The sequence below is a fragment of the Pseudopipra pipra genome, chromosome 4 (genome assembly GCF_036250125.1).
Source record: "Pseudopipra pipra isolate bDixPip1 chromosome 4, bDixPip1.hap1, whole genome shotgun sequence".
Taxonomy (NCBI): Eukaryota; Metazoa; Chordata; class Aves; order Passeriformes; family Pipridae; genus Pseudopipra; species Pseudopipra pipra.
This window is the reverse complement of record NC_087552.1, coordinates 17,875,543-17,902,573: the sequence shown is the minus strand read 5'-3', so window position 1 is coordinate 17,902,573 and position 27,031 is coordinate 17,875,543. Positions and strand designations below refer to the sequence as shown.

Genomic DNA, 27,031 nt, shown 5'->3' with positions numbered 1-27,031 from the left:
TGACTGATTGCAGATACTCCAAGTCCTATTAGCCTGGTGCCAGTGCAGCATCAAACTTGAATTCTTTACTCCAAACCCCTATTGTGGTTTCCTTTCTCTGATGCAATGGGCTCAGGCAGGAATGACCCAGAGCACCATTCAATGTGTATTCCAGACGTTGTGGAGTTGTTTTCTGTATCCTCATATACTTTCACTGGTGTTGCAAAAATGAGGGCCCCGTTAATATTACTCCCACACCAAATGCTAAGGCTTTGTTCTCTCTTAGAATCGGCGAAAGCGCCGTGGAGGAGCCATTAATTCCAGACAAGCTCCGAAACGAAGCAGGCTGCTGGCTTCTAGTGCAGGTGAGGCTTCAGCAGCAGAGCCAATAGACCTCGAAGAAAGTCGTGTGCTTTCTTTTGATCTTGGTAAGAACAGAAACTGCTTCTAGAGGTTTGACATACAGCTGAACATATGCTTTTGCCAGTTTCTAGGCCCTTTACTGGGGAGGAAGGGAAACATGGGATTTTAGGAAGTGCCTAGTATGGCATCCCTAAGCAACAAGCCTTCTCACAACCATTTGGGTTTGTTACTGAGCTGTGATCCATTTTCCACTAAAATGAGAGAGATTCCATGCTCTCATTTGAAAGAGAATGAGAGAGAATTTCCACTAAAATGAGGGAGATGAGCTGTGTATCAAAGGTCCTCCAGGGCTGCTCAGACATCTGAATGAACTCTGATGAGCTGGCAGGTGCCACAGCTGCCACTACAGAGGGTGGCAAACTAAGTATGAGATCTCTGAAGCTGGAAGAAGATAAGGAAAAGCTAGCTGTGCCCCATCCCTCAGGGGAACATGTACAGCATGGTACTGTAAAATTAGGATACCCTCTACGATTCTGGTTCTGCTTTGGGTTTTGTTTTGGGTTTTTTTTCTGTCTGATAAACATTACCCTATGTTAGATGAATCATCTGTTGGTGTGTACCTCCCACAAGATATTGTTATCCAACAGAATTGTGTGAGAAGTTCAGCTGCTGTTCCTCTTGCACTGCCACCTGTGAAAAAACAGGGCTGGTAATGGTCTCTGTGGACTGTTGAGGGCAAAGCTTGAGTGACATTTTGGCCACATTCCTGAAGAGAAGAGACCCAAGGCACAATCGAATCTACCTCAGCCTGTTCCACAGTGACAGCCCATTTCTCTTTTTCAGCTGTTGACGAAATCATAGATCTCACAGACGAATCTGCTGAGCCTGAAGTCATTGATCTAACTGGTGATGATTCTGCTGTGGTAAGTAATGAATGGCACACTTCTGTCCATCTTGCAGTCAAATTAGTTTTCTCCTGTGCTCCTGGGCCTATCTTCTGGCATCTAACTAGGTAGCCTGACCTCCAGGGTTGAAACACAGCTCTGATTGACCACTTTAGACAGAGTTACCAGTCAAATGCACCTCTGAACACATTAACACTTCCAAGTATCCCTTGTAGTGAAAAAGTAGTTTAAAAGAGCCTGTTGCTCCAGAACTTGGGCACAACATTTACCAGTCATTGGTAATGTAACAGAAGGAGATGCAATTTAAAAGGGAAGTTATTCCAGAGATCCTCATCATACAGGCCAGGGATTTAAAGAAAAAGAAAAGGAGAGGACAGGAAGACTTTGACTCCTCAAATATTAAGTGTTTACCTGCAACATCCATATAAGGTGCTCCTGGACACTGAGGTGTTCATCTAATAGGAAGTGTTCATGGCTATCACTGCTGAATTTGCCTGTTTAGGGCAGAAAGAGGGAAAGAAACACCTCCAGCCTAAATCCAATTAGGGAACTGAAAGAGGGGAGCAGGGAGGAGGGGCTACATGTGGTTCCTAAGCTGCCTCCATTTCGACCCCGTTGCAGCAGTGCGAGCAGAACCAGCAGCACCCAGCTGGAAACCCAGTTGTTTCCAGTGCAGCAGATAATTCAGTTGTGCTACTGACCAGTGATGATGAAGAGGAACCAAGAGATAATGATGGGTATGTGACAGATGAAGTGTCTTTCTACAGTCTAATTTCTGACACAGGGTAGAAATAGGTCTTTGCCAAGGCTTTGAGTTCTGCTTGATTCTGTGTGAAAAATTCAGACCTGGAATAAAGTGGCCTGTCTGTTTTTGAAATCCCATCCAAAAATCCAGTAAAATCCAGAAGAAAGCTTTTTTATCTCATTAAGGAATTAAGGAATGGATCTTACACTGTGGCTTGAGACACACTGAAATGCTTGAAGTACATAAAAGCCTTTCAAATGATTGTGTTGCTGGGCTGGGATGTTGCTAGGTCCGAATAAAGGATGTTTTAATTTCTGACACTTCATGTGTTGGTAACCCTCCATGCACAGTGAAATTAATGGCTGCATTTTCTTTCAAGTTCTATTCTCTCTAGCACACGGCCAGCAGCTACTGTTACCTCTCCAATTTGGATAGATGACTCCTCAGAGGTAAGGATCCACATGTTGTTATCCTTTCAGCTTTATGGGAGGGCAAAGAGGACAGAGGGGGATCTGCACAGCTCAGCTGGCTGATGTGGGATGCTACGGGCAGCTGGCTTGAGCACAGACCTTGCTTTGCAGCTCCAACTAGCACGTCCCTCCAAGTCACTTCTCAGGGGTGTACACACAGGGAGGAACCCTTGCCAAGATGGCACATCTGTGGGTTCCTTATTATTCTGGTAGATACTGACTGATTGCAGATACTCCAAGTCCTATTAGCCTGGTGCCAGTGCAGCATCAAACTTGAATTCTTTACTCCAAACCCCTATTGTGGTTTCCTTTCTCTGATGCAATGGGCTCAGGCAGGAATGACCCAGAGCACCATTCAATGTGTATTCCAGACGTTGTGGAGTTGTTTTCTGTATCCTCATATACTTTCACTGGTGTTGCAAAAATGAGGGCCCCGTTAATATTACTCCCACACCAAATGCTAAGGCTTTGTTCTCTCTTAGAATCGGCGAAAGCGCCGTGGAGGAGCCGTTAATTCCAGACAAGCTCCGAAACGAAGCAGGCTGCTGGCTTCTAGTGCAGGTGAGGCTTCAGCAGCAGAGCCAATAGACCTCGAAGAAAGTCGTGTGCTTTCTTTTGATCTTGGTAAGAACAGAAACTGCTTCTAGAGGTTTGACATACAGCTGAACATATGCTTTTGCCAGTTTCTAGGCCCTTTACTGGGGAGGAAGGGAAACATGGGATTTTAGGAAGTGCCTAGTATGGCATCCCTAAACAACAAGCCTTCTCACAACCATTTGGGTTTGTTACTGAGCTGTGATCCATTTTCCACTAAAATGAGAGAGATTCCATGCTTTCATTTGAAAGAGAATGAGAGAGAATTTCCACTAAAATGAGGGAGATGAGCTGTGTATCAAAGGTCCTCCAGGGCTGCTCAGACATCTGAATGAACTCTGATGAGCTGGCAGGTGCCACAGCTGCCACTACAGAGGGTGGCAAACTAAGTATGAGATCTCTGAAGCTGGAAGAAGATAAGGAAAAGCTAGCTGTGCCCCATCCCTCAGGGGAACATGTACAGCATGGTACTGTAAAATTAGGATACCCTCTACGATTCTGGTTCTGCTTTGGGTTTTGTTTTGGGTTTTTTTTCTGTCTGATAAACATTACCCTATGTTAGATGAATCATCTGTTGGTGTGTCCCTCCCGCAAGATATTGTTATCCAACAGAATTGTGTGAGAAGTTCAGCTGCTGTTCCTCTTGCACTGCCACCTGTGAAAAAACAGGGCTGGTAATGGTCTCTGTGGACTGTTGAGGGCAAAGCTTGAGTGACATTTTGGCCACATTCCTGAAGAGAAGAGACCCAAGGCACAATCGAATCTACCTCAGCCTGTTCCACAGTGACAGCCCATTTCTCTTTTTCAGCTGTTGACGAAATCATAGATCTCACAGACGAATCTGCTGAGCCTGAAGTCATTGATCTAACTGGTGATGATTCTGCTGTGGTAAGTAATGAATGGCACACTTCTGTCCATCTTGCAGTCAAATTAGTTTTCTCCTGTGCTCCTGGGCCTATCTTCTGGCATCTAACTAGGTAGCCTGACCTCCAGGGTTGAAACACAGCTCTGATTGACCACTTTAGACAGAGTTACCAGTCAAATGCACCTCTGAACACATTAACACTTCCAAGTATCCCTTGTAGTGAAAAAGTAGTTTAAAAGAGCCTGTTGCTCCAGAACTTGGGCACAACATTTACCAGTCATTGGTAATGTAACAGAAGGAGATGCAATTTAAAAGGGAAGTTATTCCAGAGATCCTCATCATACAGGCCAGGGATTTAAAGAAAAAGAAAAGGAGAGGACAGGAAGACTTTGACTCCTCAAATATTAAGTGTTTACCTGCAACTTCCATTTAAGGTACTCCTGGACACTGAGGTGTTCATCTAATAGGAAGTGTTCATGGCTATCACTGCTGAATTTGCCTGTTTAGGGCAGAAAGAGGGAAAGAAACACCTCCAGCCTAAATCCAATTAGGGAACTGAAAGAGGGGAGCAGGGAGAAAGGGCTACATGTGGTTCCTAAGCTACCTCCACTTCGACCCCGTTGCAGCAGTGCGAGCAGAACCAGCAGCACCCAACTGGAAACCCACTTGTTTCCAGTGCAGCAGATAATTCAGTTGTGCTACTGACAAGTGATGATGAAGAGGAACCAAGAGATAATGATGGGTATGTGACAGATAAAGTAACTCTCTAAAGTCTAATTTCTGACACAGGGTAGAAATAGGTTTTTGCCAAGGCTTTGAGTTCTGCTTGATTCTGTGTGAAAAATTCAGACCTGGAATATAGTGGCCTGTCTGTTTTTGAAAGCCCATCCAAAAAACCAGTAAAATCCAGCAGAAACCTTTTTTATCTCATTAAGGAATTAAGGAATGGATCTTACACTGTGGCTTGAGACACAGTGAAATGTTTGAAGTACATAAAAGCCCTTCAAATGATTGTGTTGCTGGGCTGGGATGTTGCTAGATCAGAATAAAGGATGCTTTGATTTCTGACACTTTATGTGTTGGTAACCCTCCATGCACAATGAAATTAATGGCTGCATTTTCCTTCAAGTTCTCTTCTCTCTAGCACACGGCCAGTAGGTATTGTTACCTCTCCAATTTGGATAGATGACTCCTCAGAGGTAAGGATCCACATGTTGTTATCCTTTCAGCTTTATGGGAGGGCAAAGAGGACAGAGGGGGATCTGCACAGCTCAGCTGGCTGATGTGGGATGCTACAGGCAGCTGGCTTGAGCACAGCCCTTGCTTTGCAGCTCCAAGTAGCACGTCCCTCCAAGTCACTTCTCAGGGGTGCCTGTAGAGGGGGATCCCTCGCCAAGATGGCACTGGAAGATCTGTGGGTTCCCGATAATTATAGCAGTAATGGACTGAATGCAGACATCTAAGATCTATTTGCCTGGCACCAACACAGCAGCCAGGCTTGAATTCTTTACTGCAACCCCTCTTGTGGCTTCCTTTCTTCAGCAGCTGTTCATGTCATACGAGTAGTTACGGATATCACCCTTGAATTTGCCTGGTTAGGGCAGAAAGAGGGGTAGAAACACCTCCAGCCTAAATCCAATTGGGGAACTGAAAGAGGGGAGCAGGGAGGAGGGGCTACAGGTAGTTCTAAGCTGCCTCCATTTCGACCCCGTTGCAGCAGTGGGAGCAGAACCAGCAGCACCCAGCTGGAAACCCACTTGTTTCCAGTGCAGCAGATAATTCAGTTGTGCTACTGACAAGTGATGATGAAGAGGAACCAAGAGATAATGATGGGTATGTGACAGATGAAGTGTCTTTCTACAGTCGAATTTCTGACATAGGGTTGAAAAAGGTTGTTGCCCACAAAATCTGCTGCAAACTCCAGCAGAAACCTTTCTTCTCTGTTCGTGGAGTCATTGACAAATGGATCTTACACTGTGGCTTGAGACACAGTGAAATGCTTGAAGTACATAAAATGTCTTGAAATGGTTGTGTTGCTGGGCTGGGATGTTGCTAGATCAGAGAAGGGGATGTTTTAATTTCGGACACTTTATGTGTTGGTAACCCTCCATGCACAGTGAAATTAATGGCTGTGTGTTCTTTCTGGTTCTTTTCTTCTAGCACACGGCCAGCAGCTACTGTTACCTCTCCAATTTGGATAGATGACTCCTCAGAGGTAAGGATCCACATGTTGTTATCCTTTCAGCTTTATGGGAGGGCAAAGAGGACAGAGGGGGATCTGCACAGCTCAGCTGGCTGATGTGGGATGCTACGGGCAGCTGGCTTGAGCACTGACCTTGCTTTGCAGCTCCAACTAGCACGTCCCTCCAAGTCACTTCTCAGGGGTGTACACACAGGGAGGAACCCTTGCCAAGATGGCACATCTGTGGGTTCCTTATTATTCTGGTAGATACTGACTGATTGCAGATACTCCAAGTCCTATTAGCCTGGTGCCAGTGCAGCATCAAACTTGAATTCTTTACTTCAAACCCCTCTTGTGGTTTCCTTTCTTCAGCAGCCGTTCATCTCACATGGATTGTTTATGGCTATCACTGCTGAATTTGCCTCTTTGGGGCAGAAAAAGGAAAAGATTTGGCTGCAGCCTACATCCAATTAGGGATCTGAAAGAGGGGAGCAGGGAGGAGGGGCTTCAGATGGTTCCTAAACTGCCTTTGTTTGTACCTCGTTCCATCAGTGGGAGCAGAACCAGGAGCACCCACTTGTTTCCAGTGCAGCAGACAATTCAGTTGTGCCACTGGTGAATGAGGATGAAGAGGAACCAAGAGATAATGATGGGTATGTGACAGATCAAGTAACTTTCTAAAAGTCCAATTTGTGACATAGGGTGGAAAGAGGTTTTTGCCAAGGCTTTGAGTTCTGCTTGATTCTGTGCAAAACTCCAGACCTGGGATGTAGTGGCCTGTCTGGAAGAGGACTAACTAAAAAACCCAAAAAAATACAGTAAACCCCAGGAGAAATCTTTCTTCTCTCTTCATGAAGTCATAAATGAATGGATCTTACACTGTGGCTTGAGATACACTGAAATGCTTGCAGTACATAAAAGTTCTTGGAATGACTGTGTTGCTGGGCTGGGTTGTAGCTAGATCAGAAGAAGGGATGTTTTGATTTCTGACAATTTATGTATCACTAACCCCTGATGAGTGGTGCAATTAACAGCTGAATTTTTTTCTTGCTCTCTTCTCTCTACCACAAGACCCAGTGCTACCCTTACAAATGTGCTGTACCAGGATTGCTTCCTAGGGGTAAGAATCCACATGTTGCCACCTTTTCATTTTCTGTGGGAGGGGGAATGGAGCAGGGCAGGAGCTGCATAACTCATTTGGCTAACATGGCATGCTAGAGGCAGCTGGCTTGAAGCACAGCCCTTGCTTTGAAGCTCCAAGTAGCACATCCCTCCAAGTCACTTCTCAGGGGTGCCTGTAGAGGGGGATCCCTCGCCAAGATGGCACTGGAAGATCTGTGGGTTCCCGATATTATAGCAGTAATGGACTGAATGCAGACATCTAAGATCTATTTGCCTGGCACCAACACAGCAGCCAGGCTTGAATTCTTTACTGCAACCCCTCCTGTGGCTTCCTTTCTTCAGCAGCTGTTCATGTCATACGAGTAGTTACGGATATCACCCTTGAATTTGCCTGGTTAGGGCAGAAAGAGGGATAGAAACACCTCCAGCCTCAATCCAATTGGGGAACTGAAAGAGGGGAGCAGGGAGGAGGGGCTACAGGTAGTTCTAAGCTGCCTCCATTTCGACCCCGTTGCAGCAGTGGGAGCAGAACCAGCAGCACCCAGCTGGAAACCCACTTGTTTCCAGTGCAGCAGATAATTCAGTTGTGCTACTGACAAGTGATGATGAAGAGGAACCAAGAGATAATGATGGGTATGTGACAGATGAAGTGTCTTTCTACAGTCTGATTTCTGACATAGGGTTGAAAGAGGTTGTTGCCCACAAAATCTGCTGCAAAATCCAGCAGAAACCTTTCTTCTCTGTTCGTGGAGTCATTAACAAATGGATCTTACACTGTGGCTTGAGACACAGTGAAATGCTTGAAGTACATAAAAGGTCTTGAAATGGTTGTGTTGCTGGGCTGGGATGTTGCTAGATCAGAGAAGGGGATGTTTTAATTTCTGACACTTTATGTGTTGGTAACCCTCCATGCACAGTGAAATTAATGGCTGTGTGTTCTTTCTGGTTCTGTTCTTCTAGAACATGGCCAGCAGCTACTGTTACCTCTCCAATTTGGAGAGAGGAGAACTCACAGGTAAGGATCCACATGTTGTTATCCTTTCAGCTTTATGGGAGGGCAAAGAGGACAGAGGGGGATCGGCACAGCTCAGCTGGCTGATGTGGGATGCTACGGGCAGCTGGCTTGAGCACAGACCTTGCTTTGCAGCTCCAACTAGCACGTCCCTCCAAGTCACTTCTCAGGGGTGTACACACAGGGAGGAACCCTTGCCAAGATGGCACATCTGTGGGTTCCTTATTATTCTGGCAGATACTGACTGATTGCAGATACTCCAAGTCCTATTAGCCTGGTGCCAGTGCAGCATCAAACTTGAATTCTTTACTCCAAACCCCTCTTGTGGTTTCCTTTCTTCAGCAGCCGTTCATCTCACATGGATTGTTTATGGCTATCACTGCTGAATTTGCCTCTTTGGGGCAGAAAAAGGAAAAGATTTGGCTGCAGCCTACATCCAATTAGGGATCTGAAAGAGGGGAGCAGGGAGGAGGGGCTTCAGATGGTTCCTAAACTGCCTTTGTTTGTACCTCGTTCCATCAGTGGGAGCAGAACCAGGAGCACCCACTTGTTTCCAGTGCAGCAGACAATTCAGTTGTGCCACTGGTGAATGAGGATGAAGAGGAACCAAGAGATAATGATGGGTATGTGACAGATCAAGTAACTTTCTAAAAGTCCAATTTGTGACATAGGGTGGAAAGAGGTTTTTGCCAAGGCTTTGAGTTCTGCTTGATTCTGTGCAAAACTCCAGACCTGGGATGTAGTGGCCTGTCTGGAAGAGAACTAACTAAAAAACCCAAAAAAATACAGTAAACCCCAGAAGAAATCTTTCTTCTCTCTTCATGAAGTCATAAATGAATGGATCTTACACTGTGGCTTGAGATACACTGAAATGCTTGCAGTACATAAAAGTTCTTGGAATGACTGTGTTGCTGGGCTGGGTTGTAGCTAGATCAGAATAAGGGATGTTTTGATTTCTGACAATTTATGTATCACTCACCCCTGATGAGTGGTGCAATTAACAGCTGAATTTTTTTCTTGCTCTCTTCTCTCTACCACAAGACCCAGTGCTACCCTTACAAATGTGCTGTACCAGGATTGCTTCCTAGGGGTAAGAATCCACATGTTGCCACCTTTTCATTTTCTGTGGGAGGGGGAATGGAGCAGGGCAGGAGCTGCATAACTCATTTGGCTAACATGGTATGCTAGAGGCAGCTGGCTTGAAGCACAGCCCTTGCTTTGAAGCTCCAAGTAGCACATCCCTCCAAGTCACTTCTCAGGGGTGCCTGTAGAGGGGGATCCCTCGCCAAGATGGCACTGGAAGATCTGTGGGTTCCCAATATTATAGCAGTAATGGACTGAATGCAGACATCTAAGATCTATTTGCCTGGCACCAACACAGCAGCCAGGCTTGAATTCTTTACTGCAACCCCTCCTGTGGCTTCCTTTCTTCAGCAGCTGTTCATGTCATACGAGTAGTTACGGATATCACCCTTGAATTTGCCTGGTTAGGGCAGAAAGAGGGATAGAAACACCTCCAGCCTCAATCCAATTGGGGAACTGAAAGAGGGGAGCAGGGAGGAGGGGCTACAGGTAGTTCTAAGCTGCCTCCATTTCGACCCCGTTGCAGCAGTGGGAGCAGAACCAGCAGCACCCAGCTGGAAACCCACTTGTTTCCAGTGCAGCAGATAATTCAGTTGTGCTACTGACAAGTGATGATGAAGAGGAACCAAGAGATAATGATGGGTATGTGACAGATGAAGTGTCTTTCTACAGTCTGATTTCTGACATAGGGTTGAAAGAGGTTGTTGCCCACAAAATCTGCTGCAAAATCCAGCAGAAACCTTTCTTCTCTGTTCGTGGAGTCATTAACAAATGGATCTTACACTGTGGCTTGAGACACACTGAATTGCTTGAAGTACATAAAAGCTCTTGAAATGGTTGTGTTGCTGGGCTGGGATGTTGCTAGATCAGAGAAGGGGATGTTTTAATTTCTGACACTTTATGTGTTGGTAACCCTCCATGCACAGTGAAATTAATGGCTGTTGTTCTTTCTGGTTCTGTTCATCTAGAACATGGCCAGCTGGTCCTGTTACCTCTCCAATTTGGAGAGAGGAGAACTCACAGGTAAGGATCCACATGCTGTTATCCTTTCAGCTTTATGGGAGGGCAAAGAGGACAGAGGGGGATCTGCACAGCTCAGCTGGCTGATGTGGGATGCTACGGGCAGCTGGCTTGAGCACAGACCTTGCTTTGCAGCTCCAACTAGCACGTCCCTCCAAGTCACTTCTCAGGGGTGTACACACAGGGAGGAACCCTTGCCAAGATGGCACATCTGTGGGTTCCTTATTATTCTGGCAGATACTGACTGATTGCAGATACTCCAAGTCCTATTAGCCTGGTGCCAGTGCAGCATCAAACTTGAATTCTTTACTCCAAACCCCTCTTGTGGTTTCCTTTCTTCAGCAGCCGTTCATCTCACATGGATTGTTTATGGCTATCACTGCTGAATTTTCCCATTTGGGGGAGAAAGAGGGAAAGTTAAACCTCTGGGTCAAATCCAGTTAGAGATGTGAAACAGAGGAGGTGGCAGAAGGGCGTTCAGGTGTTATTAAGCTGCCTCTGATTTTACCCTGTTCCATCAGTGGGAGCAGAACGAGCAGCACCCTCTTGCTTGTTTTCAGGGCAACAGCTAACTGACTATTCCTTTGAATGTTCTTAACCAAAATAAGAAGTCTGGAGCCTGCCATTCTTTGCCTGTTCTCTCGTATCTTCTTCACTGAGCTGGTGTTAGTATGGAACACCAGGCATGCACACCAGATTCTAATTGTATTTTCTTTTCTCTCCCTTCCCATATGCATTGGTGAAGCTTCTTGAAGGTGAGTTGACTTTTTCCAATGGAATTATCCTAAATGTACTCATTATTTTTTATTTGTCTTTTCCAACAGACTCTAGTACCAGGGATTGAAACTGCATTTAGCAGAAGGCAAAGGACAGTGCTAAAGCCTCTGGCCAATGTCTTAGAGAATGGATCCCATCTGTGTCTGCTAGCTGCTATCAGACACAGTGGAATATCCCTGCAACAGAAGTTGTAGCTGAATACTCTTGCAGGAAAGAACTTTAATTTGGTGACATTTTCTGTAATTTTAATTGATTAGTGCTGGATTATTGTTACATGGACACTGGAGTTGCAGAGATCATTGTTGCATATGGTTTCTGAGAATTAAAAAGTGAACAGCAGGTCTTGATCCTTCAGATGTTACAGACTAGGCCACTAAAAATTGATCTCCTTTGAACTTGGGTGATAAAACTCCATTTTCAAGTTACCTTAACTGAGGAGGGAGATGATGGCAATTTCTAGGGAGACACTGCTTCAAGTGTTTTTATAATTTCCAAGGACTGTTCTCAATAAGACTCGTTTGATAGAAGGTGCCTTTGAGTGGGGAGGTTTCATTGAACACAGACAAAAAGAGGGCAACAGTTTAGCATCATACAGCAACAAGGAAGCACAGCAGCTCCAGAATGTACAGTTTTAGATTTAAGCATTTATTCCATCCCTTCTGAAACTTTTGGAACAAAGCACTCTGTGTTTTGCCAAGCCTTTTTCTTGTGTATGTGCTATGTCACCATGCTCCTTGGGAACTTGACTGCAGTCCTCTCTCCCCTATCACACAGCAATTGTTGCCATTCCTTACCATAGGATCACAGCAGACCGTATTAGTAAGAACAGTGTGAGAGACCTTCCCTTTATAGGGCATATTTATTCACAGGTAGTGTATCTCAGTGGACACTGAGAATCTCTCAGGTCACGTTTTAACTGTTTGTAGGGTGATTATAGCAAATGTTTTGTTTCTGTAGCAGAATAGTCTCAATGTGTGGAAGGGTTCAGCCTTAATATTTAGGAAACTACTTTGTGTGAGATTGCTTGTAACCCAGCTGAATAGTGTCCATTTCAAATAGGACCCATTACAAACTATTTACAATAACGCGTTTGAAGGATAGTTCCAGGGAAAAAGAGAGAGTAAATGATAGATCTGACTTACCAAAATTAACTTACAGGGTATGAACAACAAAGGAGAAATCTTACACCAAGAAACCAGCAACTGTTGGACAGCCCTGTACTGCGCAGTTATGATGAATATGAAACAGCAGATGATGTGACTGATGTGGAATCTGAAGTGACTGACGTAGAGTCTGAAGTGACTGACGTAGAGTCTGAAGTGACTGATGTGGAATCTGAAGAGACTGACGTAGAATCTGAAGTGGCTGATGCAGAGTCTGAAGTGGCTGATGCAGAGTCTGAAGTGACTGATGCAGAGTCTGAAGTGACTGATGCAGAGTCTGAAGTGATTGACATAGAGTATGCAGTGGCTGACACAGAGTATGCACCGGCTGATGTAGCGCCTGAAGTACGGAGATCATTGGACGAGGAACCTGCAATTTCAGAGTACGTATGCCTCGTGACCTACCAAAGAGTGATTTTTGCTTCTTTGAAGCCTTCACTTTATTTGTTTCCCTCTTCCAATGAGGATTGCATCCTGTGCTGCATGATGATGAAAGGATAATGTTTGCACTTGGGGAGAAAAAGGCAGCCCAAGGCAGATGGGCAACTTTGCATACAACCTTAAAGACGAGTTTGGGGGTATGGCAAGAAAGGGTGATTAGTCACAGGCCCTTGCTCATAAGATGTTGCATTTACTTTTCATGTTAGGCTCTAGTAGTGATCTTGGATATGGAAATATTTTCAGTAGTGTGGATGGTTTGGCATCACAAGACTGGCAGGCAGCAGCCAGGCCAATTCTGTGCAAGTCTTAATAAAGCTGGTATGCTTTGAGCCTTTTGGATTACTGAAAGGCAACATAAGAGAGAACTTAAAATAAAAAAAGAATATTTTTTCCTTCGGTCTCAAGCTTCTCTGTTACAGAGCGTGCCTTCCTGCTCTCAGTAGGTAAGGCTGGAAGAGCTCAGAGCTGCAGAACATTGACCAGAGGGTTCTTCCTGAGGCTGGAGCTTGCCAGAGCCATCTGCAGTGTTACTCTGTAGTGTCAGACCTCATTCCATTCTAGAATGAATACTTTCCAGAGGACAGCTTGATGCTTTGGTTGCAAAGCTGTTATTGATGACCCGTTGGAGATAAATGCTGCCATATATAGACTTCCCAGTGCTAGAGACTGCTCTTACTTCAAATCCTAGAGCAGGGTGGCTGACTTCATCTTTCTCCCAGTGAAAACCAAGACACTGTCTCCTTTAGGACAGGGAGATCTGAACTCTTCATTACATGCAGCAAACTGAGAGAGTTAAAGACATACAGGGTTCTTCCAAAGAAATGCATCGTGGCTCCTCAGTGCAGTCAGATAATTATGTGACATTTTATAGATGAGTAACCCTCGATGCCCAGTGGTACTAATTCTGGGTCTGCTCTCTCTAGGGAATGGCAACGAGCTGTAAGGTGCCCGATCTGCATGGATTTTTTTTCACAGGTAAGGATCCCCGTTGTCATCCTTTCAGCTTTGTGGGAGGGGTAACGGGGCAGAGGGGGAGCTGTGCAACTCAGCTGACTAATGTGGGGTGCTATGGGCAGCTGGCTTGAAGCACAGACCTTGCTGTGAAGTTCCACAAGTCACTTCTTGGCGGTGCAGGTAGAAGGAGAAACCCTTGCCAAGATGGCCCTGGCAGATCTGGGGGTTCCTTATTCTAGTCATGGACTGATTCCAGATATTCCAAGTCCTATTTTCCTGGTGCCAGTAGAGCAGCAAACTCAAATCCTTTCCTCCCAACACGTTGTGGTTTCCTTTCTTCCAGATTATACGAAGTGTCCGACAGGTTGTGTCAACCCAGTGTGGCCATCTCTTCTGCAGTCGGTGCATCGCTGTTGCCCTTGAGAATTCCAGGGCTTGCCCAACCTGCAGAACAGAACTCCCTCCCAGAGACTATCATCCCGTTTATTTCTGAGTATTTCTGTTTCTCAGGACAGAAGTATCCCCCCCAGTCAGATGGATTTTCGGGGGTAGGTGGCAGAAAGACTTTTTTCTTCATGTACATAGTTCTTGTTGTATACAGTTCCATTTTTCCTGAGTTTAACTATAAATAAACTATTAATTTGTTTAAATAGAGTCAAGTCTGTCTGCTTATCTATGTTGGACTCTGCTGGTAGACAGAGACTTCTTTTAACAGGTGGCAATAAACTTCTTGGTTTGATCAGTCAGAAGCACTCATTCTTTTCATCACCCTGTAGTTTTTGATTTTGGGGGAAAAATGCTAAAGGCATAAGCTTTGTCGTTCTTGGGGCAGTGTGTGTTGTATGGTAAAAGGAAAGGGGCAGTGCTTGGGGTGTGAGGGCTTCTGTTTCTCAGGAAAGACTCAGCTGAATGTTTTGGTGAAAATGTCCTGATTTCAATACTTTGAGGATTGAAAGAGCAGCAGATTGTGCACACGTCCAAAGAAAAATATTTTCTTTGAGAATATAGCTGTGTAAACTGCTGTGTTCAACATTTAGCCTGCAAAATACGTCTTTACCTGTGAGGTAAAGACATAAAGCAACCGCTGGGGAGCGCATCACCACCATGATCACTACCCTCACCATCATCATCACCATCATCATTTACCTTTCCCACTCTAAAACCGACTTGTCTGCAGAACAAGGAGCCAGCAGCAGCTCCTAGACCCTGGCTGCTGACGTGGTCTGGCAGCAAGTGTCCCCATCAGTGACAGGGAGATACAGTGGACATCGCCAGCCAGTGCTGACAGCATGTACCTGTCCAGATTTTGGGAGAAAGCGTCCTACTGAGCACACAAGTTGTTTCTCTAACTGCCTGCAGGCCTAAGCAAGACCTACACTTCCCAAGCTCTGGTTTCAGTGCTTGCAAACATCTCCATCTGCCAGCTGGCCGTGGCACTTCACAGCTCAGGGGCTGTTGCTGCTGAAACATCCTACCCTGCATGTGAGTCTTCCACAAGGGTTCATCCTGCATTTCCCCTTGAAAAATTCAATTTCATCAGTGGAGTTTTCAGATCCTGGGGATGGAAACCTCAGGGAAAAAGAAACTGTCACGGACTTCAGGTGCCATTACCTACCCAACCACCACTGGATGTGGCACACTAAGGGTTGACTTAAGGGCATTTGCAATCAGAATGCCAAATTCCTTGCTGCTTGGAGAGGAAATCAAAAATAAAGACAGTTGCATTGTTATACTGACATTTCGGGTCTATTTGGATTAAAAGATAAAAGTTTGCTGCAAGTTGTCATATCTGAAAAGCACTGCTTCCTTCTGTAAAGGAACTTTTTCATAGGTATTTTAGGATAGGAATTCTTTAGTCCTCTATTGCATTTTATGGATTTGATAGGTTGCATATTTGGAAAGATGTACTTTTACTTCTTCCAACAAATCTCACACAAGTTCAATTCAAACCTCTGCTTTGATTGTTGTTTGCTTGTTTTACACCTGCTCCATCAGCAGCCAACGGGTCTTTGCCAAACCTGTTAAACCAAACGTCAAGTTGATATGAGCAGGAGTCACCTACACAGGTGGGGGCTGGCAACCAAGACAGAACATGTGTCCAGGCTGAGAAATTGCATATATTACCTTCTCAGTAACCATCCTGTTTTCACAAGATAGCAAAAAAATTTTCCTTTTCAAGCGAAAGTCCAGCCAACAGTCTAGAAAAAAAAACCCAAACAGAAAGCAAACAAACAAACAAACAACCCTCCCCAAACCAAACCAACCAAAAATAAACCCCAAAAGCACACCCATGAGACAGCTGTGGTGTGAAATACAGGTTAAGAGCCACTCCACAGAGCATTTCCCCAGGTGAAATGACATAAGGAAAAAGCCCCCCAAAGCCCCACCAAGAATCAGTGGGTTGGAGTCAAGACCCCAAACTGCCTTAAGAAAGGAGAGCAAAAGCTGAGAGTATTATGGTTTAGGTTGGCATGTTATTGTCAATACAAATAGTTGTAACCTAGCTCATTTCACATGTGTTATGAGGTAGCTGTGATAAAATGGATGGATGCAACATTTTTGTCAAGCCCAGTTGTTTTGGGGAAGATTATCTGCATGGCAGTAGATTTATACATGTGGTGTGGGACCTATATTCTCCCCTCAGCACCTTTTTGTCTCCAGGCTCATTTTAGCAGGGAAAGCAGTTCCAGATTTCCAGCTAAACCAGCCCAGGATTATCTCATGCCCCAGTAGCCTTTTTATGCACATGAAGTGACTGGGGCTAATTTTCTTAGTTCTGTGTCGGATGTTTTGTGTAGTTTCATAGTATTGCTTAACACAACAGACATAAGAAAATTCACATGATTGAGAGCCCAGACCTGGCATGCTGTAGGCTCACCTGTCAGAGGCTTGGGGTCATCATTTTTAGGTGCTGACAGGGACCTGTTTTTCCCATGCAAGTGCACAGAGATTGTCAGAGACCACTTCTATTAGCTGCCTCCAAAGAGAGGGAGGATTTGCTCCAGAAGTTTTCAGTATTTCTCTGGCACTTGGCTACGAAGTGCTGAAAATTGCAGGTCAGCTTAGCTAAACACAGACCAGTTTTGATTAATATGAGAGATGAATGCAAATGGCATGGTAGCAGTTGATGGGGCAGTGATGCTCAGAGGGGGCGAGAGGCAGTTTTGGAGGGTGATGCAACAAGTTTGTCTGCCAAATATTTCCGGTAAGGCAGCTGCTGGCAAATAGTTTCTGATAAGCCACAAACACCATGCAGTGGTGAACAATCAAAAACTAAAAATTAAAGGGGAGAAGTTAACATTATCCCAATATTAGCCTCTAAAAAGATGACCAGCAGTTACAATTTCCCTTGGTTTCCTGTGCGCCCCAAGGACGCAGCAACCCCGCTGACTTTTGCAGTGTCAGGATTTCTCCTCCTTATACTTTGGGTTTAAGACCTGTGTAGAGATAGAAAGCTGAGCATGTGGGCAAAGCATCACACCTGACCCAGTCCTGCTCTGTCAAAACAGACTGTTGTCAGCAAAGCCACAAGGAGAAAGGCAGGGCTGTGTTTTCCAGGTGCTGTAACCTGCTGCCCTGGAGCCGTAGGTTAGAGGGCTTCGACCCCTTGCACAAACAGTGCAAATCAACGTCGGTGGGGTTTTGGGAAATGGTTATTAATGTTCATGCTGTTTCCCCTCTTAGAGGACACAGAAGTGTTTTTAGAAAATTAAGGACTTTCACCTGCCAGCACGCTCTGTCTAAGAGGAAATACAGCAGCTCAAAATTTGTCTTACAAGTTTATCAGTGACGACCTCAGCAAAGAGAGTCACCTGATCACTGATAAGCTCAATTGAGGAAGGTCTGCTGGTTTTAGTGTTGAAGAGTGCTGAGAGCAGCTTGAGCAAACTATCAGACCCCACCACAAGGACATGCAAGACAGAGGCTCCCTGACTGAGGCTGGGAGCAGCAAGGATGTGCAGGCCCTGATACAAAACTGAGAGTCAGGAGTGTGAAGCAGAAGAAACTAGAGAGTTGCTAACACCTTTGTCAGCAACAAAACATATTTTGCTGAGTAAGGTGACAACACATAGTCTAAAAAAATTACATATGACTGACAGTCAATCACTCTATACTATAAAAGCCCAGACTTTTTAACAGTAGGGTCTCCTAACAAACCCCTTCTCTGAATGTGTGTGGAGATTTCTCCCTGGAGTGGGAACACCCCTCAAGGTTAGTCCTCGAGACTGAGCAAAAGAGATTTGCCCCTGGTCATTGCTATGAGTGAGTAACACCAACCTCTACTTAGTAATTGTTTTGCTAGCTTTAATATAATTACTTCAATTGTTTTATTACAATTACTTCAATATTCCTTGAAAAAAAGTTCGCTATACTAATAGTTAAAGCTATCCATCCATGTTGTGTGGTAAGTAATTCTGACAAAACTCCTTTTTTTCTATCCTTATCATTACTGTAACCCATTTCAATAAATCATTCCTTTTATTTGTATAAATATATTTGGTTTGCCATCCTTAATCCTGCAGGACAAAGCTGTATAAAGGTCAATATAAACCACTGAAAAGTCTAGGGCTAAGACTGGATCCAGGCGCATGTAGGCTCCTCTCCGAGAAGGAGTTTAGAAAGCAATGGGGTTCTTTCCCCACCTCGTAACTCAATGGGAGGGCTTCTCTAATAATATACTTTCTCTAATAAACTTTGTCTGAAGCTCCCACTCTGCCTGTGACAGAGGTGCTGAAAACCCACCGCTGTCTCAAGTATCTCAGGGCCCACAGCAGCTGTGGTCAAGCCCTTCACACCTGCGTTTCACCTCTTGGAAGATATGCTGGAGAAACCTGCTGACTGCAGGTCCTGCACACATGGCTTGCTTTACACCCTCCTCCTGTCAGAGACTTGATCCAGGGACAATTTCTGGGCATGAAAAGTACATGTTTAAGGAGGGATGGCAGTGGGACTTGGCTTGCTTTGTAAATAAACACCGGGGGTGTGTAATGCGATAGCACGTATACTTGGCTCCAGCTGGGCTGTTTCTCCATAGTGTGTTGTTTTGGGGTTCTGGACCAGAAATCTCTAGGTTTGTTTTTTGTACCAGTGACTCAACCATTAAACTGCTAAACCTTCTCCACAGTCAGCGTCTCAGAAAAGCCAAACACAAGCAACTCAGACTGCATGAAAACATGAGCTGCAGACTGGCCTGAAAGCCAAAAGAAAACTATAATTTACTGGAAGGGAAGGTCCTCTTTAAATTTACAGAAAAGAGCATATATAGAAATCTAACAAAAGCATGTCATGATTGTCTGGCAGGGACCAGGGAATGCTGCTGCAAGAAGTGCTGCAAGAAGGCTTCTTTTGGTTGAAAACTCTTTCCTCAGTTAGTATCTGGTCACATAGCTCCAAAAATAAAAGCCAGGGTAGTCCTCATTCAGGTGGATCCTTACATGCAGAACTACTAATGATGTACCATATACTATCTTTTTATCCAATTCTCCTTCTAGGATATTAGAAGACTCTATGAAGTAAACTAAGTTGAACTTCCAGCTGTTGCTGATCTCAGCTCCAAAATATAATTAGCTAGGTCTGTGTGATCATGTGGTGGGCAGGTGCTGAGCTAACTTGGGGATGTTTCTCACCATGTTTCTAAACATGCCACAGTGTTAAGAAGCACAGGATAACTGGTAACATGGGCCTCTTACAACAAGGTGTCTATTGTCTGCTTGACTAAGGACACAGCAAACATTAGCTGGGTATCAGAGATGAGGAGAAAGAGAACTGCTTTGAAACAGTTATAAATATTCTGCCTTCTGAAAGGGATGTTTGGGATGTTTCCCTGTGTTTGAATGACACCTCATTGCCATTTGAAGGAAACACCAAATGGAAGAGGGTCTCAGAGCCTTACAGCACATCCCGGCTGATGCAGAGTCTGCCCAAAGCTATGGCTGTCCAAGCGAGGCACTGCCAGAATATATGTCACCCATCAACAGGGCCAATGCCCTGCTCCATAGCAGACACAGAATTTCATACCATGAGGAAATCAATCCCTTGATTTCCAATGCTAATCATGGCACTTCTCAAACTGGAGCTACAGCTGCTTTCTCCCCTCCTTTTTTCTTTTTTTTTTTAGGTTGACCAAACCATCTAAGAAAGGAGCAAGAAGGGACACAAATGAACAGAAGTAAGAATTTCTCAAAATCAAATCTTTTTTAATTCAACTATCGCTGGCTCTTCTATATCTTTACAAACAAGTTTCTGGATGTAGAATGCCTACTGAGACAACTAATTTTATTAACTTTTTTTTCCCCAGGTCAGACCAAAAAACACAAAAGGCCATATTCTGCCTCATATTTGCAATTCCCATTGCACCACATATGCCCTGGAGAGCAAATCTACAACTTTGTGGAAGCATTAACGCCTTTTTGGTTAATTTTATGTTCAGATTTCTTTCTTCCTGCTCACATTACAGATTCCTACTCCCTACAGAGCAGGGCACAAAAGGTTTCTGGGAAACTGGGCTTTGCCTTTTCACAAAAGGAGGACAGATGTGCCCCGAAGCCCTCCTACACGATACCAACTGCTGGGCATACAACAGACCTGCTGGTTAATGATCTCGCCCAGAAGTAATGTTTTAACCATAGAGTAGGTTTTTGTTTGCTTCCAAAGCCACAAAGCCAAAGAGGAAGTGTAGGAGAACATGGGCAGGACGGCGGCCAGGAGCCTCATGACCTCATCTTTTTCCGCCACATGGGGATTGGTGGCTGTGCTTGGGACAGGGTTTAAATTCCCGAAGGTCACAGATGTCAGGCAGTCAGGGGACAAGGGCAGAAAGACAGAGCTTCTGGGAGCCAACTGACTGGAGCTGCTGCTGGGATCATTAGGAGTGCTCTTGCTGCAGCTGACTTCTCCAGCACCAGAAAAGGTAATGTTTTTGCTTTTACTACCTGACATGTGCTAATCTGTCTGCAGCTTTAGTCAAGCAAACACTGAGCAGGAGATCTTTGAAAATTGCTTCACTGGGCAGGGACATTTGATGTTGCTCTGTGAAAAAGGTGTGTTTTTATAGGAGCAAGGTTGCTTTAGCAATGCAAGGCATTATACATAATGACAATTTTAAACCTGTGTGCTTATAGATGTCAGGAGGAGGTTATTGAAAACTCTGCCACTGAATCATGTGCTGCAAACTCAAAGCTGGTGCTTGAACACAGAAAGCTTTCTCCCTCATGCAACCACTGCCTGGCAGTGTCCTTGTTTTTTCTGGCAGGCTCACAGTTTGTGCTGCACAATCCTGAATGGATGGGACACTAAAACTGCAATGTAAGCAGATATTTCACGTTATCTCTTGTTTGGAAACACAGGTTATTTTGTTCAAACTTCTGGAGGGGGAAATGAAGGTCTATCAATAAAAGCAGTTTATTTTCCTATAAACTGACTTTACTCAGAAACTCAAGTTAATAACCCTGAAAACTAGTTTTAAAATAACTGACAAGAGAATCCAAACTGAGTTGGCTTTATGCTGTCTCTTCTCAAAAAAAATACGTTAAATGAATGAAGATAAACCAAAGCTGATATTGATAACACTTTGGCTATCATAAAGCTTTTCCTTTGTCTGTGCAAGTCATTAGGTGACAGGATTCAGTTCACCTTCTCAATGGGGCCACTCTCACCAACTGCTCAGCTCTTCTCAGAGCCTCTTAAAAATTATTGCAGCTTTTGAGTAGCTAAGTCATGACAAACCAGCTGGGTGTGTGGTGGTGATGGAGGACAGAAGACAAAAATTAGTATGTGCAGGTTGGATCCATAGCAGGGAGCTGTTCTCAGCACAGTGAAGTACACTGGGAAAAAGGAAAAACCTATGGCATTTTTGTGGTACTTTACCTTGTTGACTCACTGTTCCAAAATATTTTCTAGGTAAAACATCACAATGAAGGTGGCAGTTCTGTGTTTATGCCTTATCAGCATCACCGCTGCATGGCCAGTGAGTAAATCACAAATGTGGATCACCAATCACTTGTATTATTTTCTTTGCATCTTAGTGAGAAATACTGATAAATGCTTTTTCCTTTTCTCCCTTCAAGGTCAGTAAATCCAAGCAGTAGGCCATTTCTGCCAGCTCCGAAGAAAAATATGTAAGCTCCTTTTGTCTTTCTATTCATTATCTTTAATAAATACTTTTTGATTTTTTTTTTGTTTCCTCTAATACATATTTTCTGGTACTTGTTTTATGATTATAGATGCTTGCAGGGCATGTCCTCACCTGGCTGTTAGGAGCCAGTTTCATAGACTTTTTCCTGTGTCTGGTGTCCTGGTTGAGGACTTTTACTACTTCTATCTCTGCACCAGCACTGCAAACCTTTTGTCTTAATGAAAAATGTGTTAGTTGCCAGTTAAAAAGAGAAAAGGACTATAGCATGGCACAACTACTACAGCCCACATTTGTTAGTGTGGATCAGATGACAATATTTGGTGTTGGAAGAGCACTTTAATCCAATTCCCATCATTTTTTGGAGTGATGTAAGTGAACGGTATTAATTTTGTATATAGCTATTTGATTTATACTCCACTGCCAGCTGCTACCCATGTAAAATCAATTCTTTGCTCTGAGAACCAGCTACTGCACGTAGTTTAGAGTCTTCATGATGAGGGAGACAAATCAGTCCCAGTGGAACCAGTAAGTGTTTTGAACGACACTATGTCAGTCGAGTGCTGCAGGGCAGCCAGTGAGTAGCAACACTAATTTTCCTCAGTCAAGTGCAGTTCTTGCAGTAGCATCTCTCCCTAAATAGCATCTCCTCCTTAGGCAGGGTGAGGTGAATTCAAAGAAATGCCTGCACATAGCTCCCCAAAACTGCATAAGCCATGGGCTAGCAGGACAGATACTAGTCTGCACATCTCACATCTGTGTTCATTTGCCTGATGCGTAATAAATGTTTTCCAGCACTTTCCTGATGTGTCAAGCAAAAGCCATGAAGATGTGAATGACAATGATGATGATGATAATGATTCCAATGACACGGATGAATCCAATGAGGTTGTCACGGGTTTTCCCACAGACATTCCAGTCACTGTACCATTCCCCCCATTCCCTTTCACCCGGGGAGACAACGCCGGCAGAGGCGACAGCGTGGCCTACAGGATGAGGGCAAAGGCCGCACTGGTGAAGTCCATCAAACTCCACAAAGATGCAAAAAAGGTAAACAGCACTGAGCAGTGGTCCCCATGGTTTTGGAAATGGGTAGTGAACTTGAAGATGGACATGTTGTTTTATGGGAGTCAGCTTTGAGAAGAATCGGTGAGGGGAAAGCAGGCATGAGCGAAGGAATCTATTTTCCCTTGTCTGGATACCCCAAATCAGGGGGTGTTGATGGTGCCAAGGCAAGAGTGTAGCCTGCTGCTGCAAGATATGCAACACTGCAATGATGTACTCACACACATGAAATCTGAGGACAGGATCAAATGTTAATTTCTCATAATGTGAAGGGTTCATTAACTCCATAAAAGTTAGTGTTTCCAGGCAGAGATGTACCATGCAAACTTTGGGTGTCCCCTCAGCCTAAGCAGCTTTAGTGCAGTAGGGAAGCACTTGTTGATAGATAATTTCCCAGGAGTGACAGTGGCTCTTGTTTTGCTCTCTAACACAGGTCATGTATGATGCCACTGTGGAAGATGAGAGCGATCTGGATGCAGACAGCCAGTGAGCAGGGTTCTCCCAGGAGGATTCTGCTTCCTGCCGCTCCCTGGAGAAGCATGCCATCAGCGTGGAATGGTCTGACAAGAGCCACGGGCAGGACAGCAGCGAGCTGGACAGCAATCAGCCTGACCGGAGCATGGAGAACGACAGCAGGCAGAAATTCGACAGGCATGAGGCACACACAGCTGCACAGGTTTTCCAGTGATGTATCCTGAAGCAGCATCGTCATTGAGGAAACCTGCTGAACTCAGCCTTTGGGTATTAAACCCCTTGAGGAAGCCTTCTTACCTCTTCCAGAGCTGTGATCTCCTCCTGCCCAATTTCACTATCGTGCTACTGCTTCAGGCCAACGAAGTTGCAAAGAACTGCTACAATGCTTCTTAAAAGAGGTCTAAAAACCAATTATGAGCTTTGAGGAACCATTTGAAGGGGCAAGCATTAGTCCAAAAGGCATCTTTTACAGGTTTACAAGCTGGGTACCACAAACAGGGTGTTGGGCACCAACCTTTAGCCCTGAGCTTAAAAAGGAGTTTTGAACTGTATGTTTTTAGGTACAGAGCTTGACACCGACTGTGCAGAGCAGGCCAAGTGGTGCCCATCAGCAATAGCTCTGCTCAGCGCGCAGATACTTTCATGGCTGTGCAGGGACAGCGGGGGCAGCCCGGAGAGGCACAAGTCCCCCTTATAACACCATGTATTTTCAGAAGAGGGCAAAAGCAGACTGCCTGAGGGAGCAGCTGAAAGCAGTACCTCTCAAAAGAAGAGGAACACAGCTATAGAAGAAGAACGATTTTCCCCCTCACCTCCTGTAGTTTCTCAGTGCCATCATCCCGTGCCAAGGAGCAGGGACTGAGATGGACTGAAATACCACCCAGACCCCAGCAAACCCCTCCTCCCAGTGCTCAGCCTTCCTGCTAAGCTGACAGCCAAACCTGGGCAACTGGAGGGACCCTGAGCACATCCAGATTTTTGGAGGATGGAAGATGCTCCAAAGCCCCTATCCTTTGCCAAGAGAAACACTTAGTGCCATTGAGAAGGGTGCAAATCAGTCCCAGCAGTAAGAAACCTACCTGAGTTTTTCTTCTGCAGAACAAGCCACTCACTACTGCCTCCCACCAAGGGCTTCAAAAATGTTTTTACTTAATTCAAACTGTCTCAATATGTATTTCTCTAATAGACCATCCACCAGCACTTCCCCGTTAAGAGACTGGGAAATGTGTTCCGAGGTCACAACCATTGCTACAGTCAAGCACAGGCACAATTTGACACATGAATTGCAATGCAATTCTCAGTGGGACTAGTAAAAATTATTATAAGTGAATATTATCATCTTTTCGGGGCTTCTTTTGGTAATCCTTGCCTATTTCCCTGCATCCTTATGGTGGATTTAGAAGGACTGCTGTGCAGGGTTGCTTTGGGGAGTGCAATCCTATCCCTGTGCTGAGCTGTGTGGGGAGCCAGGTGTCACACTCCCTCTCATCAATAACCCACCATATGTCCCTGGCAGCCCGAGAGGATGATGCAGCCCTCTTTCACTTGGGTCGCCCTGGCAGCAAAACCAACTTGCCCATGGGCAGAGCCCTGTGGGCAAACACAGCCACGGTCGTGGGGCTGAAGGACCGAGCTAGTTGCTGGACCTCTGCTGCCTTGTGGAGTCCAGTTGTTTGTCTACCCACAGCTCAAAATCATTTTCGTTATTAGTGACTCAAAGAGTGAGAAGCAGTACCAACCCACTTGAGGTGGCAAATGGGTTTTCTCACATCATAGTACATTTTCTTGTCATCAGTGATCACTCTGCAGCAGGCTATGTCCGTATATGACATCTTATCCTACATTCACCCTTCTTCAATTATTTTATGACCCTTGCTTTGATCTCCAGGGTACCCCTGATTTGGGAGAGTACAGAGCTGAAAACCTCTGGCCAGTGAACCATGCATTTCTCACTTATGAGTTGCTTTCTCCTGAAAAAAAAAGGGTGGCAAACCATAGCCATCCATGAAAATCCCAATGCTGTTTTTCCAGGGTGATTAATATAGAAACCAGCTCAATCTGGGCTTAGTTTACACTGTTGGCCATAATTAACCTTTTATTTTTGGAAGTTAATAGATGTAAACTTCTTCCTTCATGAAATGGAAAGGCAAGGGGTATTTCAGAGGTTTTATGCCTTGCTTTAAAGCTGGTCCACATGGAAGGAGATAGAACAGCTATGTGGCCTTTTCAGCTTTTGTAGGATGCACAGAGAAGGGGCAAGAGATTTCCCTCCCTTCCACCACTGAGTGATGAGTATTTGCAAGAGTGGCTTTAGTTAAAAAGTGTTGGGTCTTACAATAAACATGTTTTCAGCCCCCTGCTGTGATCATTAGCAGCATTGAGGAAGATCAAGCCTGAGAGCCTTCAAATGTTCAACTTACTAAAAGCTACCCCTCCTTTTCCTCAGTGCTCTCTCCTCTCTTGCCCCTAATAACACATTCCTGCTAAAAGCCATCCAGTCCCACCCTGAAATACAAGTGGTGCTGGTTCCACTCAGCCAACCTCCGCTGCACCTGGAGTGTGAGTGGACAGGGTCCCTGCCTTAATACATGGGATGTTTCATACTCCAGTAAATCCAGTTTAAACACTTGCTTTCCAAAAATCTTGGATCCAAAGGGCTTAGATAAAAAAAAAATCCTAAAGGAGATTTAATGCTTGATATACAAATGTTAAGATGCTAGAGCAATTCCAAATATATATTTAATATATGAATAATTAAATACCTCCAACCAGCAACAAATATGAGGAATGAAGGATGTGAATATGATGACTGAAATGAGTTTCCTTCAATTCCCAGGCACAGGACTGAGAAAAATGGGGAAGTCATCCCCAACCATCCTTAAACTCTCAACATTTTGGCCTAAAAGCAACAGTTGTAATAACAGAGAAATTTTTGTAAGAAATGAACCTCCTCACATAGAGCATGATCTGAAAATATCCTTATGCTATCCGCAGTGTTGGACAAATTGCCACCATCCTCCCCACACCCGAGAGTGCCCATGGGATCGGAAGCTGAGGAGCATCCCGCATCCAGCAGGGCTGACACAGGGTTGCTGCCACTCTCAAGAGCTCCAGCCAACCCCTTTGAATGCAGGGCCAGTGGCAGACTGGCTAGAAGGAAAATGGAATTTTAATTTCACTTTTTTTCCCGTGTCATCTTTCACAGCAGAGCAGGGCCTTGGGGGGGAAGGTGCTGTCCCCAGAAACAGAGCAAACTTCCTCCTAACCCTGTTGGGAAATGCTCAGCAGAGGAACAGTTGAACACTTGAAAACTTCAAGACTTTAGAGACTTGAAATAAGCATCTAAATTGTTGGGGGGAAGAGGGAAGTTTGGTGTCCTTTTAATTGCTTTGAATTAGGGCTAAATTTAAAACGAGTCTTTTCAACAACAGAGTAATAAACACGGAGGAAGAAGGTTAAGAAAGGGTTTAATTTTCTCACGGGGGAGGGGAGGTTTTGGTGGGGTTTCTTTAGCCCCCGAAGGGCTGCAGCGTTACTCGGGCTGGAGGCGGAGGGAGGGGGACGTGTCCCTCTGCTCTGCCCTCGTGAGGCCTCGCCCGGAGGCTGCGCCCGGCTCTGACCCGGCACAAGCGGGATGTGCCCGCCGGGCCGGCACGAAGGGCAAGGAAGCAGCGGGCACAAAGATG

General features: G+C 44.9%; 3 long non-coding RNA genes across 3 annotated transcripts in view; 2 read left to right on the top strand and 1 right to left on the bottom strand.

Annotated features, from left to right (window-relative positions):
- LOC135412873 (uncharacterized) overlaps nucleotides 1–27,031 on the bottom strand; it is a 636,102-nt gene that overhangs the window by 344,524 nt on the left and 264,547 nt on the right. The window lies entirely within an intron of this gene.
- Nucleotides 9,255–27,031, top strand: part of LOC135412848 (uncharacterized) — a 19,644-nt gene continuing 1,867 nt past the window's right edge. Inside the window, exons 1-2 of the long non-coding RNA XR_010429978.1 lie at nucleotides 9,255–9,327; nucleotides 10,289–10,343. This is a non-coding gene — a long non-coding RNA (uncharacterized LOC135412848). The remainder of the gene's footprint in view (nucleotides 9,328–10,288; nucleotides 10,344–27,031) is intronic.
- LOC135412847 (uncharacterized) lies at nucleotides 12,574–14,235 on the top strand. Its single transcript, XR_010429977.1, has 3 exons — nucleotides 12,574–12,663; nucleotides 13,645–13,696; nucleotides 14,019–14,235. It is a non-coding gene; the product is annotated as an uncharacterized LOC135412847 (long non-coding RNA).